General features: G+C 36.1%; 1 pseudogene; it reads right to left on the bottom strand.

The window, feature by feature from the left end:
* Positions 1-460: 460 nt before the first annotated feature.
* LOC143236990 (voltage-dependent calcium channel type A subunit alpha-1-like) overlaps positions 461-18,341 on the bottom strand; it is a 77,472-nt pseudogene continuing 59,591 nt past the window's right edge.

Raw genomic sequence — 18,341 nt, forward strand, 5'->3', positions numbered from 1 at the left:
CCATGCCATCCGGCCTCAAAATCATTGTTAAGCTCGGTAAAAAGAAAATTCATTGTTTTCGTCACAAGTAAATACAAATTGGCCCGGCATGGCTCTAGCGCGTTAAGGCGTGCGCTTCGTAATCTGAGGGTCGCGGGTTCGCGCCCGAGTCACGCCAACCAGTACTCGCCCTCCCAGCCGTGGGGCGTTATAATGTGACGGTCAATCCCACTTTTCGTTGGTAAAGAGTAGCCAAGAGTTGGCGGTGGGTGGTGATGACTAGCTGCCTTCCCTCTAGTCTTACACTACTAAATTAGGGACGGCTCGGTGCAGTGGGCTAACAACCTACTCACTTAAATACCTGTTCATGAAACCGCAAGTGATTGCGGCCCTATGTTCCTTGACGGAATCGAGTGGTAGATAGATAGAAATACAAACTGTAAACTCAAGTATTATTTAGTTTGTCGATATAATAGTATACTTACGCCCCACCGAACAGTTGCATCCCTAAAGAGCGAAGATGAGAATGAACAGGAAAAGCAAGAAGAGAAGACTGATGATGGATCGCATGCTGCTGAGAAGTGAGATTACCAGGTTACGCAAAGAAGCCCAATACCTGGAAAAACAAACGATAGGTTCTTGGTAAGTTCCATAAGTAGCGCCTTAACATTCGTAACGGACCTATGATTGATTCTAAGCCTTACTTACGGTCACATTTAATTACGAAAGTTGCAGATTATTATTATGGTATACAAACGTAACACATATTTATTTGTTTCTGCAGTATTAACGTTGATTCTATATTTATTATTTAGTCCTCAATATTTAACGGTGAACATAAAAAAACATGGCCCCGAATATTGTAGAGATTTTCTGCAAATTACTTCGCTTCTGTAACTTTAACGTTCCTTCTGTAATATCAGATTTCACCTTCTAGGGTCTCCAAGGGCTTCAGGTCTTTCAGTTAGACCAATGGGTGAAATCTGTCCAAAAAAATTCAAGAGAGTGATCAGTCACGTGCGGACACCAATATTACAAAGCTTATTAAAGGCAATGAGTTCAATTCTCAAAGTGTACCCTTCTCTCTAGCTAATGGCCGTGAGTAGGTGAACCAATCCTAGCAAGCGGACATTATGTACCCTTGTCAATTTACATTTAATAGTCCATGTTCATTACACGCCATGTCCGTTATTCCTAGACTTAAACTCTGTCGACTCTAAGTCAGCATTTATCTGGAATAACCATCATGTCGAACCTACTCTTTAGTGGAATTAACCGATGGAGCCACACAGCGTAGCCAGTTTCACCTGATCATTGGAACGAACTTCATTCTTATAAACTAAATTGGAAATTATACATTTTCAATTTGAACGGCGCGTTAAGCGCACATAGATTAAACGGCTGGGTCAGAGACCCTACGATTCAGGCACAACCTTTCCCTAATTTTGAGCTACCGAACAAGGAGAAGGGGAACCGTTTGTCACAAAAGCTTTTCCCAATTTGAATGGGATAACGAGAGAGACTGTTACTCCTACAACACAATCACAGTTGAAAATGCATAGCGTGTTTGGCGGCATTATTGCGTAAGACAGACTTTCAGGTCTGGGGCCGGCACGTCAACCATTAGACCACACTCAAATAACAACTTCAAGACTATACCTTCATACGTCGTTATAAATTTTAAAAATTTGCAAAATACCTCGGAAATCGCAGTCCAGCAAAATATCACAGATCATAATTATTAATCACCATCGAAATATAGTTCAGACTTTTAGGTTTCATTTTTGGTTTCTAGAATACGATTTTTGGACTTGTCTGTATTCGTATTGTATTTTGTTTGTATTTTCTTATAGCAAAGCCACATCGGGCTATCTGCTGAGCCCACCGACGGGAATCGAACCCCTGATTTTAGCGACGTAAATCCGTAGACATACCGCTGTACTAGCGGGGAGCTTGTCTGTATTCACTGGAAAAATTTTTGAACCGATGTGTTTTTATCAACGACTCTTAGTAGAACAGAAAATAACACTTTTAATTTATCAGTTATAAATATGGTCACAAATAAGAAATATAAATTATTTTTTAAAATCATGAACAGGTACTTACTTGGTGACTTTAAAAATCCTGAGCAACCTTAAAGCTCTCAAGACAGATAAACCAAAAGAACCATCTCTAAAACTCGACCAAATAACCTCGAATATACTACCGGCAATAACCTGATACAAGAAAATAAAAAAAGTAGGAAGCTCATTACATTTTTATACAAAACTAATAAAAGGTCAGTTCTTAAGCATTAGTTCTATGTGCCTTCAATTAGTTTGTTATATATAAAATCACAGAGGTAAGTGTTAATGACAAAGAATGGATTTGGGATAAAAATGCTTCATAAGATAAGCTCACCTTTAAGTTATACGAGGGCTGTTCAAAAAATACGCGACTGACGTCATAAAACAAAATGTACTTTATTTAGAAGTTACAGGTCTGGGACCCCTTCAAAGTACTCTCCTCCCCAACGCACACACTTATCCCAACGGTGTTTCCACTTGTTGAAACAGTCCTGGCACGCTTCTTTAGTAATGTCCTCCAGCTCCTTCGTCGCATTTGCCTTAATCTCGGGAATCGTCTCAAATCTTCTTCCTTTCAAGGGTCTTTTGAGTTTGGGGAACAAGAAAATATCGCAAGGAGCAAAGTCAGGTGAGTAGGGGGGGTGGGGAAGAACAGTGATTAAGTGTTTGACCAAAAACTCACGAGTTCTGAGGGCTGAATTTCGCAGCAACGCGGTGCATCTTCAATTTTTCGGTCAAAATCTCGTAACAAGATCCAACTAATATCTCAAACTCTTCAGCAAGCTCCCTGACAGTCAGACATCGATTTGCCCGCACCAAGGTGTTGATTTTGTCGACGTGTGGGTCGTCAGTTGACGTGGAAGGACTTCCAGGACGCTCATCATCTTCAATGGACTGTCGACCATCCTTAAAACGTTTATGCCACTTGAAACATGCCATACGATTCATAGTAACATCACCGTAGGCCGTGTTAAGCATAGCAAAAGTTTTAGTCGCAGAGTTTCTAAGTTTAACACAAAATTTCACAGCAGGTCGTTGCTCCTTCAGGTCATTCATTCTGAAATCCGCCAAACGAAAAAATCGCACTTCACTTAAACCCGCGTAGCTAATACACAAATGAAGATATCTGCAATCGGGAAATGGCGTCGTAATCAGCTGATCTGTGCGAACCTAGCGACACCAAGCGGATTCCCCTGGAACCAACTGGAGCCGCGCAATTCAAACAGTCCGCGTATTTTTTGAACAGACCTCGTATAACGTCTTTGTGGGTTAATGATAAATTCAAAGTTCTAAATCATGGCATTTCGTAGTTCCAGGTTTCTAAAATGATATGGGTTATACATTAAACAACCCTAAAAGACGATCAACTAACTGCCTTCTTTAACCTGTTCAGTGCCGTAGACGAGATAACTCGTCCAAGCCTATCGGTAACACAGTGCCACGGACGAGTTAATTCGTTCTCAATAATACCTAACTTCAACGATAGATGTCAGCACCATAGATGCATTTGACCTACTTACAAATTGTTTCACTTTCTATCCCAAATGGCGTCACGAAAAAGTTACAAAATGAAGAAGCATTAGAGTTGAATTGTAGCAGCTGAAATACTTGGCAGTCAACAGGTTAACAAAAGCCTAAAGGATCAGTTTCATCTTGCAATAACATAATAAAAGTACAGTAAAACTACTCTATGAAATATATACGTACCACGCAATCAAACCTATTGAAAGCCGATTCAAAATATATACGTGGCCCTAAGGCGTACATTTTCATCAACATTTCGAAGATGAACAGTCCCAAAAATACAAATTCTGCAAAAACTAAAAAAAAACAGAAGTGCGTTTAACACACGAAAACAGCAAAACTAGTTATAAACAGTAGTTAATTTAGGTAATATCAACAATATTTTAGGTCAGTCTATTATTACAACTGGTTTTATTATTAAAATAAGGCATTTACATATGAAGTTAGGGTAAGGGCATCAGCTATAATGACTAGAAACGATTGATTGGTTAAAAGCAGATCTTTCTACAAAAAATTAAACTAATCTTTTTTAATTCTTAAACACGTTAAAAGTCCAAAGAATAAATGTACAAGAACACACATTCGAGAGATGTTAAGAATAGTAAGTATTTGAAACAGAGTTCTTCTATTATCCAAATTCAAACGTCATATGAGATAACAGCATGTGATTGAAGACAAATAAGTTAGGCCTAAAATTATCATTTTACGACTTACATAAAAAATCTGTGAGCCACAGAGGCTGGTTGTAGTGTTCTATGGCTACACACACTGTGTTTAAAAACACGAGCACTATTACAACCCAATAAAACACCTGCGTCTTCACCAAATGTCGAATTAAAAAACCTAAAAAAAAATACAACAGAAAGAAGCCTGTACATTTTTCAGTTTAATTGTTAAGCCTAATAATGATATTTTATTCCTTATTTACAAAATATAATTTGTTTTACCTTAATTTACTCCTTAATTTATATAATACAACTGTTTTACTTCATAACTCTTGAGGGTTCGAATCCCCGTCGCACCAAACATGTTCGCCCTTTCAGCCGTGGGGACGTTATAATGTGACGGTCAATTCCACTATTCGTTGGTAAAAGAGTAACCCAACAGTTGGCGGTGGGTGGTGATGACTAGCTGCCTTCCCTCTAGTCTTACACTGCTAAATTAGGGACGGCTAGCACAGATAGACCTCGTGTAGCTTTGCGTGAAATTCAAAAACAAACAAACAAACAAAACACATATACAATACTAAAGATGAACCTTTCCACTGAAGTGTATCACACTAAACTGAGCAAGGTTGGAAATGAAGCTGTGACGGCAACCACGCATTGCTTGGTCAGCAATAAATATTTATTTAAAAGAAGTCGATCACGTTACGAATGGTGTAAACTAAGATCCTTACAGCCCAGCTGAGATTCGTTTTGTTTGGTTGTTTTACCAACTAATAGTGGGATTGACCGTCACATTATAACGCCCCGATGGCTGAAAGGGGCGAACATGTTTGGCGCGACGGGGATGCGAACCCGCGATCCTCAGATTACGAGTCGCACGCCTTAACACGCTTGGCCATGCCGGGTCCTCCGAGATTCGTACAGATAAGTTAAAATCCATAGAATATAATAATATATATATACACACATATACATAATATGCCAAGTGATACACGTATATAATGTTCTAAGGTTAAATGTTATGAGGCAAATCCAACACGCATATATGAGTTCTAAAGAAATTAAACCGATAACAATAACTTCATGCTTAAAATAAAAATATATAAACTTACCTGAAACGTTTCTCTGATCTCCAAAATGCCTTACAAGCTCCTTTGTTTCTTACTTTCGCTTTGAAGTAGGAAGCTCTAGCTAAACCTTGAGGACAAAATATCAATGAGAAATATACATGCTCCCTTACGTACCTATGTACGAATATAACTGTTTAGGAAAATAACACACAATTTCACTACTAAATAACATATATAAATTATTTTACTGTTAAAGCTGATCAGTATCTTGAAAAGGTTAAAAACCACTGTAAAAGTTTTACGATGTTAATTGTTAACTCGGTTTATTTTACGTATCTCGCAGGCAACATAGCCTTTATTGAAACTTGTTTTACATGCCCGAGATTTGGGGCATAACGCATCTTTAACGTATTCTGAATGATCGTTCGTTTAGTCCTAAGACTGTGAGCATTAGTTGATGTGATATGCAAAACAAGAAAAGGACCAGACACCAAATTTCAAAGTCCCTTATTAATTCATATTGTAAAACAAAAAATCACTGCTATTCATTATTCGATTAAAAAATACTGGAATGTTTAAAGACACGTCTAGAAGTTCTGATAGTTAAGAGTTGGACATATACATATAGACACAATTTCTGGGCAACTTACACACAATTTTAATTTCATTTTGGTCTTAGCTATAAAAGTCAAGGACAGGGAGAAGTTGTACCAGTTGGGTCAGAGATATTGAGCGGTTTGGTTTGGTTTTTGAATATCGCGCAAAGCTACACGAGGGCTATCTGCGCTAGACGTCCCTAATTTAGCAGTGCAAGACTACAGGGAAGGCAGCTAGTATTCACCACCCACCGTCAATTCTTCCAAAGCTACTCTTTTACCAACGAATAACGGGATTGACCGTGACATTATAACGCCCCTAAGGATGAAATGGCGTGCATGTTTGGTGCAACCGGGATTCGAACCCGCGACCCTCAGATTACGAGTCGACTACCTTAACAACCTGGCCATGCACGTTCGAAGCTAGGCCTTTACTCGGCGTGATAAATACACAGAATATGTTTGTATATATATCAGCGTGATAAAAACACAGAATATGTTTGTATATTTATATGACAAGAGAGATGTAAAACTATTACCATTATGCATATCTAAATCGGTTAGCACTGACTTTCAACTGTATCTGCCAGTCACAAGATATACTAGAATACTTAAAGTTTAGCTATGATTTTATGTTTCTAAATCTTATATTAGTAACATTGTGACATGATGACATTTTCGCTTTCTTCAACTTTCTAATTCTCTTGAAATTCTCATAAACGTTTTGTCTACAAAACGTCTTTTTTTCAAAGAACGTATTTTGCAATCGACAAACGAATAGGGTTTAGTAAACTACAGTTTGTGATGGGACCCTGTTCCCCGTTGATACAGAGGGTAAGTCTACGGATTTATAACACTAAAATCAGGGGTTCGATCCCCTCGGTGGACTCAGCAGATAGCCCGATGTGGCTTCGTTATAAGAAAACGGATCTATTGTAAATAATAAACTTCGTGTAGTTAAACCACGATATGCACAGAGATGCCAACTATTTCAAATGACTGAGCGTAATGACTGAAGACAGAGGCCTATATCATTTGCGGCTACTACGCCTGACCAATGTCTCTAAGCTGTTTATTATTATATCATTACTATAAATATTATTATTTATTACTGCTATAGAGTGCTCATTTATGACTGTATTTTGTGTATTTAATAAATAAATTTAAAAACATTATTTTGAAATTATGTCTTTTATTCAGTTCAGAGTAACAAACATACTGGTAATACAACATTGAACATGTACAAACAGTAAGCAGAAAAAGTCTTTGTGTAAGGACTAGTTTATATCATGTTTATGACACTTATTGTAATAGTTTTGTAGCTGTTGCAGCCTTTGCTTTCATGAGAATGTCTCTGGATGGTTGGGAGTTATGAGAACATTGTCCATTTGGCTACATACACACTCACTAGAAATTTTCTTTTTACCCCTTTCAAGGCCTGGGGAACAACTTATCACTTTATTGTATAGGCCTATATAATATATAATAATTTGGGAGTTGCAACAAGTCGTAATATTTGTCTGTATGAGCGTATAGTTGTAAAGTATACACCAAAATCGTTATGATTACACTCAAATCTTAATGGTTGGCATCTCTGCATACAGGATGAAAATGTTTGGTAGGAAACCTGGTAGGTCGACTTCCACAACTCATTTGACACCAATAAAATTGTTTCAATAAAAGGCTTAGAAACATGCTCTTAGACATATAACTCACTTATTGTAGATAGATAAATAATAAAAAAACTTACCTTTTCCAGAGGCTATCGAGTGTTTAAAAAAAAAACCTTTCTAAAACAACATGGTTTCTATAATTTATTATACCTAAAAGGGAAAAAATCTAATCAAGGATTTCTGACGAATAGAAGGATGAACGTGAGCTCCCGGTGACAAGTTGGTGTAGTTTCTTTAGCTCACGTGACCACTCGTTTAACGTTTACATTTAACACTTATTCTGATTATTTGTAAGCTCATGGAAAGCCAAACTTTGTATTTATAATAAAATTAAGGTTACGAAAAACTATGTGTAAATAATTTGTTGTGTATAATTCAAATTTTGAAATTCACTATACACATGTTGTTCTCGAGCGGTGGTCTAAACTGTAATCTAATCTACAATAGAAAGCCGTTATAAAACGTGAAACAGACACCTTAAATTACAAATTTCTACAGAAATGGGAACTACGGTCTTTAACTACGGATGCCACTTTCAGAACGACATCTATTGACAGAATATGTAACTTGCGTTACAACTGCAATTCAGTACCTTTCAGCCTAACCTTCTTAGTAGGTACTGCAGGAAGCAAAGGTGCATGTTGGGAATGAAAACCCAGTGAAGTGCGTGCAAAAGAAAGAAAAGAATTGATTAGTTAATCAGAATGAATTGAACTCAATTATCCGAAACTGGAAGTAAAAATAACAAAGTAACAGGAATCGAGATTAAAAAAGGTCAGTTACCACTTACAATATGAGATAACAAAAATAGACTAAAGTCGAATATTTTTAAAGGTGCAATTTGCATTTTGTTAGTCTGCTTCTTTTATATTAAAATCTGGTTTTCGAATAATTCGTAAAAAAAAACTACATTAAAATGTTGGTTAAATACCATAACACTAAGTTCATACAAAAAGCGCAAAAAGCTGCCATGCATCGCCACCAGGGACGGAACAATTCCAATAAATTTCGAATTCTTATATTTTATTTCTAATTTGTTCATTTAACTTTTTTTTACTCCATTAAAATTACCCTATGTTTATGAGCAATAAACGCATTAACAATAATTAATAATTGATTTCTGCAAATAAGCAAATTGCAGCTTTAGCTTTCAAACAATTCTTGTAACACAATATACCTGTATCCAGAGCGTTAAAGCAAATAAAAAAAACCAATAACGTTAGCCATAGAATACACGGTAAGTTAAGGTAATGCAATTAAAACACATTGCAAATAAATATGAAATAATCAATCCACTGAAAGTAATCAGTTTTATTAAATAGCAAATTATTTGTTTACGACAATATTTTATATCATATAAGTGGTACAACAGCAGAGAATATTTTATATCATATAAGTGGTACAACAGCAGAGAATATTTTATATCATATAAGTGGTACAACAGCAAAGAAAACTGAAAATGATTAAAAGCAGAATACTGAATCAAATAAACACAGTGTTTTAAAGTTTAAACAAGAGATAAATCGTAATATTTGAAACAATAAAACAGTTTACCCTGATATGCGATCAGAGAAATCACGATAATTATAAATGAAGTTGGTTCACGTGAGGTTGATTATTATGTTAATTTACAATAATGTTAAACTTTATATGTCATACAGTGGGTTAGAGATAAGTTTACAGACTTATATAGAACTAAAGTCCAAGATTCGATTCTCCGCGGTGGACAGTTTGGCATAGTTTGTTTTTCATTCAAAGCAACACTCGGACTACCTGCGCTAGCCGTCTCTAATTTAACAGTGGAAGACTAGAAGGAAGGCAGTTAGTTACCACCACCCACCGCCAATTATTGGGCTACTCGTTTACTAACGAACAGTCAGATTAACAGTGATATTATAACGTCCCCACAGTTGAAATGGTGAGCATGTTTGGTGGGAATTGGAACCCATAACCCTCAGATTGGGATCGAGCGTCTAACACCCAGGCTCTTGATGCACAGAATACAAACAATTTACTTTGTAGTTATAAGTTAAAAACAAACAAATAACTACATATCATATATCTCAGTTGTATGAATGAAATAAGATAATAACAAAGCTGGTGACGTCCTTTAGTGAGCAAACGGGGTGCTTACAATTTGTTTTTGAATTTCGCGCAAAGCGACACAAGGGCTATCTGCGCTAGTCGTCCCTAATATAGCAGTGTAAGACTAGAGGGAAGGCAGCTAGTCATCACCACCTACCACCAACTCTTGGACTACTCTTTTACCGACGAATAGTAGAATTGACCGTTACATTATAACGTCCACACGGTTGAAAGGGCAAGTATGTTTGGTGCGACAGGGATTCGAACCTGAGATCCTCGGATTACGAGTCAAACGCCTTAACCAACCTGGTCATGCCGGGCTGTACGTTTACGGACTTACAACAGTAAAACCCGGAGTCTAATTCCCCACAGATAGCCCATTACATAACTTCGCACTAACACAAACAAACAGACAGTGGTACCAAACGTTCTATATATCTCTCACTGTTTATCAATAGGTTTAAGAGTTCAGATAAAGTAAATGGTATAAAAAGGAATTATCTTGAAAATAAGTTGAAAAGGAATGCTTCTTAGAAATTCGCGTGCATTTCTCTCCCTCTGTATACAGTATAAAAACGAACGTTCAAAGAAGACAGTCATATTCAATGCTTAGGCTTAATCTTGCTTGGTTGTTAAAATTCGCGCAAGGCTACACAAAGTTTGTGTGCTACAGGCCTTCTAATTTTGAAATGGTAGTCCAGGGAAAATGCAGCTAATGAACAGTAGATATCACCAGCTTTTGGACTATTCCTGTCAGCCCAAATAGCGGTCCATCTTTCTTATAAAACATCGACGGTCTTAAAGTGCGCGTTTTTTCGAGTGGCGAGCGACGAAGATTCAACCGCACTGTCCGGCACGCTAGCCACTGGGCCACATTTACTTAGCCCTAAACACGAGTTTTCCTTACGATTTTGATATAGGAAATCCGTATCTACAAACTAGCGCAGCTGTGAAGCGACTCTTAAATTACACTAGTTTTGATGAACACGTCTCAGGTGTTCTCTCGAAACTTACCGTCATCTTCAATTTCGTCTTCATCATCTTCATCAGTGCTTTTACTATGAAGATTTTTCATTTTTTTCCTCTTCGCTGCAGCCTTTCGTCGTGCTGAAATTCATGAAAATGGACGACAAGACGGTTCATTCTTCAGATCGAAAAACCAGACAACGACGGAATGTGATGTTCGTGAAAACAGTGATTCACGGGTTCGCGTTTGTGTTGTGTAAAGTGTCAATGAAACAAATGACTACATAAAATACATGAATTAATGTCTCAAGTCTCAATTTACAGTTAGTGTTGTTAATGTTATTGTCACAAACCGTTAAGAATAACTTAAGAAAGTGACTTTCGTTGTGTGTTATGTTTCCCGTACAAAGCTGTACAACAGACTACCGACGCTGTGACAAACGCAGGAATCGACCTCCAGACCTTAGCGTTACAATCCCTCAAACTTATCGCTGATTAGCCACCAGGAAGCGCGAGATAAGTGCACGAAAATAATGACTTAACTTCTTAAGTGTGGTAGCCTCCATGACTACAGTATAGACACGTAAAGTGAAAATAGTCATTAGTTATTTTAACCGGGTTAACGTGAGACTAATTCATTTAGATTTATGTTGCCCCATATTTTATGCAGGGGAAAAAATCAATATTCTAACAATATATTGTGAAAGTAAATTTAAATACACATATACGTTTATGTAAATACGTTCCTTATTTATATATCAGTTACCTTGCAATCACTTCAGCCATATTTCTCAGTATAAAATTATTTAACTTAATTGTTGTTTATACATATGTGAGAAATCGAAGCCCCTTCTAGTACAGTTACACACTCAGATAACAGGTTATATAACCCCAAATAACCCCAGTGGCTCAGCAGTAAGTCTGAAGGCTTATAACGCTAATAATTCGAGTCTCGATACACGTGGTATGTAGAGACTCAATGTATAGCTCTGTGAATAATAGCAAAGCAAATAAACATCACCGAAAAACGTTTGGCTTTTAAGAAAAGTCATTCTCTGATAACGATGGTCGTTTGACATAATTATTTAATTTAAAACAGTGACTTCTTGTAATTAAGTTACAAAACTATACACACTCGTACACTTGGAGGTTTATAACAAGTGCTACTTTATGAATGACAAAGACAGAAAACATACTGTTCCAACAATGACAAAGAACACCAGGAGATAACACTGTTTCAACAGTGAAGAACATTACATTCTATAATAACAGAAGTAAAAAATGTACTGTTCCAACAATGACAAAGAACACCAGGAGATAACATTGTTTCAACATTACATTCTATAATTACAGAAACAAAAAATGTACTGTTCCAACAATGACAAAGAACACCAGGAGATAACATTGTTTCAAAATTACATTCTATAATTACAGAAATAAAAAAATGTACTGTTTCAACAATGACGAAGAACACCAGGAGATAACATTGTTTCAACATTACATTCTATAATTACAGAAATAAAAAAATGTACTGTTTCAACAATGACAAAGAACACCAGGAGATAACATTGTTTCAACATTACATTCTATAATTACAGAAATAAAAAAATGTACTGTTCCAACAATGACAAAGAACACCAGGAGATAACATTGTTTCAACATTACATTCTATAATTACAGAAACAAAAAATGTACTGTTCCAACAATGACAAAGAACACCAGGAGATAACATTGTTTCAACATTACATTCTATAATTACAGAAACAAAAAATGTACTGTTTCAACAATGACGAAGGACAAAGGTAAAAAAAACAACAACATAATATTATAATAATGAAGAAGGACAAATGCAGAGAACATACTGTCCCAACAACAACAATGCAAACAGAAGAACCAATATTATTATAACAACGACATCAATGCAAGATGTAACATTACTGCTTCATCAAGAAGTGTTTATATAGGAACACAATGCTTTCACAGAGACAAGAAACACATGCTCACCAATGATGACAGACAGAATAATAAAAACTTTCCATTACCTTCTTTCATAAGAGCCATTAATTTATGCATGAACAGTGAAAAGAAGAAGACATAATCTTATTAATTATTAGACATCAGAACAGAGGAGCAAAAAGAAAGAGAGAATATGCATTTTCTGTATTAATAATAATTATAGCAAAGAGTGAGGGGTATACTAAACTTGTATAACATTATTCGATACCAATGATCACAAATGATAGATTAGATTATAATAGTTAGTAAAAATTAGAATCAGAATCAATCAAACACAGTGTTTATCCAATGACCATGCATGAAAGAACATCAGATTTTGCCTTACAAGTAATCATCGATCAAACAACTGAGTATTATGTTTCACTAGTGATGAATGTTGAGACACACGAATGAACCACTTCATCAATATTTAGGGTCAAAAGAAGAAAACACCTGAATCACGATGTGAGATTCTGTTTCACTAATGGTTTGGATAAGAAGGAGAAACCTGTTGTTTTGCTGGTGATTATTGAAGAGATATCTAGTAACATGATATACCGATGAACGTGTACAAAGAGGATAACACGTAGTTATACTGATGATCATGGACAAGAAAAAAGAACACGTAGTCATACTGATGATCATGGAAAAGAAGGAAGAACATTTTATACTGATGATCATGGAAAAGAAAGAAGAGCACGTAGTTATACTGGTGATGACGGACAGGAAGGAAGAACACGTAGTTATACTGGTGATGACGGACAGGAAGGAAGAACACGTAGTTATACTGGTGATGACGGACAGGAAGGAAGAACACGTAGTTATACTGGTGATCATGGACAAGAAAGAAGAACACGTAGTCATACTGGTGATCATGGACAAGAAAGAAGAACACGTAGTTATACTGGTTATCATGGACAAGAAAGAAGAGCACGTAGTCATACTGGTGATCATGGACAAGAAAGAAGAACACGTAGTCATACTGGTGATCATGGACAAGAAAGAAGAACACGTAGTCATACTGATGATCATGGAAAAGAAGGAAGAACATTTTATACTGATGATCATGGAAAAGAAAGAAGAACACGTAGTTATACTGGTGATGACGGACAGGAAGGAAGAACACGTAGTTATACTGGTGATGACGGACAGGAAGGAAGAACACGTAGTTATACTAGTGATAACGGACAGGAAGGAAGAACACGTAGTTATACTGGTGATCATGGACAGGAAGGAATAACACGTAGTTATACTGGTGATGACGGACAGGAAGGAAGAAAACGTAGTTATACTGGTGATGACGGACAGGAAGGAAGAGCACCTAGTTATACTGATGATCATGGACAAGAAAGAAGAACACGTAGTCATACTGATGATCATGGACAAGAAAGAAGAACACGTAGTCATACTGGTGATCATGGACAAGAAAGAAGAACACGTAGTTATACTGGTGATCATGGACAAGAAAGAAGAACACGTAGTCATACTGGTGATCATGGACAAGAAAGAAGAACACGTAGTCATACTGGTGATCATGGACAAGAAAGAAGAACACGTAGTCATACTGGTGATCATGGACAAGAAAGAAGAACACGTAGTTATACTGGTGATGACGGACAGGAAGGAAGAAAACGTAGTTATACTGATGATCATGGACAAGAAAAAAGAAAACGTAGTTATACTGATGATCATGGACAAGAAAAAAGAACACGTAGTCATACTGATGATCATGGAAAAGAAGGAAGAACATTTTATACTGATGATCATGGAAAAGAAAGAAGAGCACGTAGTTATACTGGTGATGACGGACAGGAAGGAAGAACACGTAGTCATACTGGTGATCATGGACAAGAAAGAAGAACACGTAGTTATACTGATGATCATGGACAAGAAAGAAGAACACGTAGTTATACTGATGATCATGGACAAGAAAGAAGAACACGTAGTCATACTGGTGATCATGGACAAGAAAGAAGAGCACGTAGTTATACTGGTGATCATGGACAAGAAAGAAGAACACGTAGTTATACTGATGATCATGGACAGGAAGGAAGAACACGTAGTCATACTGATGATCATGAACAAGAAAGAAGAACACATAGTTATACTGATGATCATGGACAAGAAAGAAGAGCACGTAGTCATACTGGTGATCATGGACAAGAAAGAAGAGCACGTAGTTATACTGGTGATCATGGACAAGAAAGAAGAACACGTAGTTATACTGGTGATCATGGACATAAAAGAAGAACACGTAGTTATACTGGTGATCATGGACAAGAAAGAAGAGCAAGTAGTTATACTGATGATCATGGACAAGAAAGAAGAGAACGTAGTCATACTGGTGATCATGGACAAGAAAGAAGAACACGTAGTCATACTGGTGATCATGGACATAAAAGAAGAACACGTAGTCATACTGGTGATCATGGACATAAAAGAAGAACACGTTGTTATACTAATGATCATGTACAAGAAGAGAACATGTTATAGTGGTGATCATTGAGAAGAAGGATAACGTGTTGTAATCTCGATCATTGACAAGAAGGATAACGTGTTATAATCTGGATCATTGACAAGAAGGATAACGTGTTATAATCTGGATCATTGACAAGAAGAGAATATATGTTGTTTTGATCGCTGACCAAAAATTTGATAAATATAATACGTTATTTTATTAATTATTATGGATGAGAATATGATATCTGTACAGTGGATTTATTTAAAAACTATGTACTGTAATATGATTTCCTTCTGTTCTACTTTGAGAATGTATTTTTTTTCCACCCTGAGTTTGTATTTGTTTTTTATAGTTAAGAAACAAAACGAAAATAGCATCACAAATCACACTAAGAATTTGTATGTGTGGAAACATTGTTTAAAAAATCAGGGTTAAACTTCATAGTCTGCTAGGGAGTTTATCTTTGTATGTAATGTTTGAAGCATGAAACACTTCACTGTTCAGTTTGTGGTTTCTATTCAATCCAGACGAATCAAAGTATTACGACTGAGACTCTTCGTTCAAATCAATGGTTTAAAATTAACTGGATTTTTTCTACAAACATGCAATATATTTCACTACAATTAGAGTTAATCTAAGTAACGAATTTCAAGAGTTACCTTCTATAATGTGCATTTTTTCTTCTTCTGTTGTTCTTTCTTCGGCCAATATTACTTCCTCTGAGCCACAATGAAAATTTTATTATAATAATATAATTTCTTTGAATACTTTCTTTTTCTCAGTTTTAATTTTTAAAAGCACTGTTAGTTTTTGTAAAGGGACAATCTCTTTTAGTTTGGTTTAAACCAAGTTTTGAATTTCGCACAAAGCTACTCGAGGGCTATCTGAGCATCTATTTCAGAATAAGTGTTCGATAGTTATCAATTAGGTATTTTTTTCCTTGATCAATTAGCTATGTCCTGCCTGTACAGTTTTGAAGAACAAATTTTTATGAATAATAAATAAATAAAAATCATGCGTACAGAAACTCATCTGGATATTAAATTTTCTAAAAACTACACGTTTTTACAATAAATTACATTATTACTACACGTCTTAGAATATCAACCACGTTAAAACAACTGGGTTTAGAACCAGTGAGAGAAATTAGAAAAAAAAACACACTTTTATGTATCATAGGTTAGTAAAAACCTGCAGACGGTTAGCTAAAAAAATAAGTTCGATTCGAACAGCAAATTTAAATCGAAACCCAATTATTAAAATCAGTAAATAATTACAAAGAAATTGACTCTTTTGGCTTAATCGTCAAAATCTGTGACGCTGTAAAGCTATGTATTAATATAATTTCAAAAGATGACTGCAGTATAGAACGTAGCACATTTGAAACACAGAACAAACTTATATCAGAAAAATGTCCACACATCTAGTTAAATTTGAATCATTTGCAATGTTATATAACTTGAATAACATGGGTTCTATCAACTGATGTTGGAGTTGTGAAGATTACAGACTTTAAAAGACTATAAGATTTCACAAGTGTCATTCTAAGTGGGTTAATTTAAACATGATAAAAATATTAACAACATTACAGATATTCACATGAAAGTGGTTTAATATTATCTAAAGCGACATTGTAAGAAACAAACAAGAAAGTCATGCTTAGTGAGGTACATATTGCACTGATTAATTTAACAATATAATAACAGTTAACTTTAAAGTAGGAACTCTCTGATTTTAACAGTTCCATAGCTCCGACCTACAGTATTTAGTTATAGTCGGGTGAGAGGCACATTCTTGAATTAAACAAGGACGTTCTGTCAACTTTCACGTGGATCTATATTTATTACTTCTACGAATTATAAATATTACTTGGGATACAAAGAATAATATTATAAGTTGTAAATGTGGGTTTAAATTCGAGAAGCAGGTAAACCAACAAACATTCAAAGACCGCCATCTTACTTACCGCAGCCAGTTTTACATGGCCCAGCACGGCCAGGTGGTTAAGGCACTCGACTCGAAATCTGAAGGTCGTGGGTTTGAATCCCCGTCGCACCAAACATGCTCGCCCTTTCAGCCGTGGGGGCATTATAATGTAACAGTCAATTCCACTATTCATTGGTAAAAGAGTAGCCCAAATGTTAGCGGTAGATGGTGATGACTAGCTGCCTTCCCTCTAGTCTTACACTGCAAAATTAGAGATGGCTAGCGTAGATAGCCCTCCTGTAACTTTGCGCGAAATTCAAAAACAAACAAACAAGCAGTTCTGCATATAATATCGTACGTTTCATTTCGAACTAGGTTCTAGCCTGCACACTTTATACTGAGTTAATAACTGATATCACGAGGAAAGCTAGTCAATGAAACATTAACAAAATTTGAATTACTGTTACACTTCTAATGAAAAGAAACTAAACCTACCAAAGATTTCCTTTCAAATCTATGAAGTCTAAATGTATGGCTTTAGCTAAATTAACGAGCGTGAATTTATCTAAACCCTTTTAAAGTATATACTGACAAATAAAAACCAATTACAAGAGACTTTTAATTTCCTACGAGGAAAGAATGGAACATTTCGTACTGTTTATAATTACGTTTCACTACATTGTTATTGATTGGTTTGGTTCGGTTTGAATTTCGCGCAAAGCTACACGAGGACTATCTGCGCTAGTCATCCCTAATACCGCAGTGTAAGACTAGAAGGAAGGTAGCTAGTCATCACCATCCACCACCAACTCTTGGGCTAATCGTTTACCAAAAAATAGTGGGATTGACCGTAACTTTATAACGTCCCCACGGCTGATAGAGCGACCATATTTGGTGTGACGGGAATCCGAATCCGCGATCCTCGGATTAAAAGTCGAGTGCGTTAACCAACTGGCCGTGCGGGGCTGAACACTGAACGATGGGCTCGAATGTTGATGACCAAAACATGACTTCATTTACTCTTAAACAAGTTTAATTTAAGGGGATTTTTTATAGTTACAAACAGTCATTTCAGGGAATTTCATATTGTTGATTTCAAAGTACAACAAACTACAGACGGCTGAAAATGCCGTAATATAAATACGGTTCAAGTTAACAAACTTTTTAAAAATTTTTGGAACGTGCAACTGTGTTACAATTTTTATCTAAGTTTTATATTTACTTTCTAAATTGTGCACCCCGACACCCTGCTTGGACCTTTTATACAACGATTTTAAATCATCTAAAGGCTTTTTAAACGCATCACGTGTTTTAACTGCATTTTTTTATGAT

Source organism: Tachypleus tridentatus, chromosome 2 (genome assembly GCF_004210375.1).
Source record: "Tachypleus tridentatus isolate NWPU-2018 chromosome 2, ASM421037v1, whole genome shotgun sequence".
Lineage (NCBI taxonomy): Eukaryota > Metazoa > Arthropoda > Merostomata > Xiphosura > Limulidae > Tachypleus > Tachypleus tridentatus.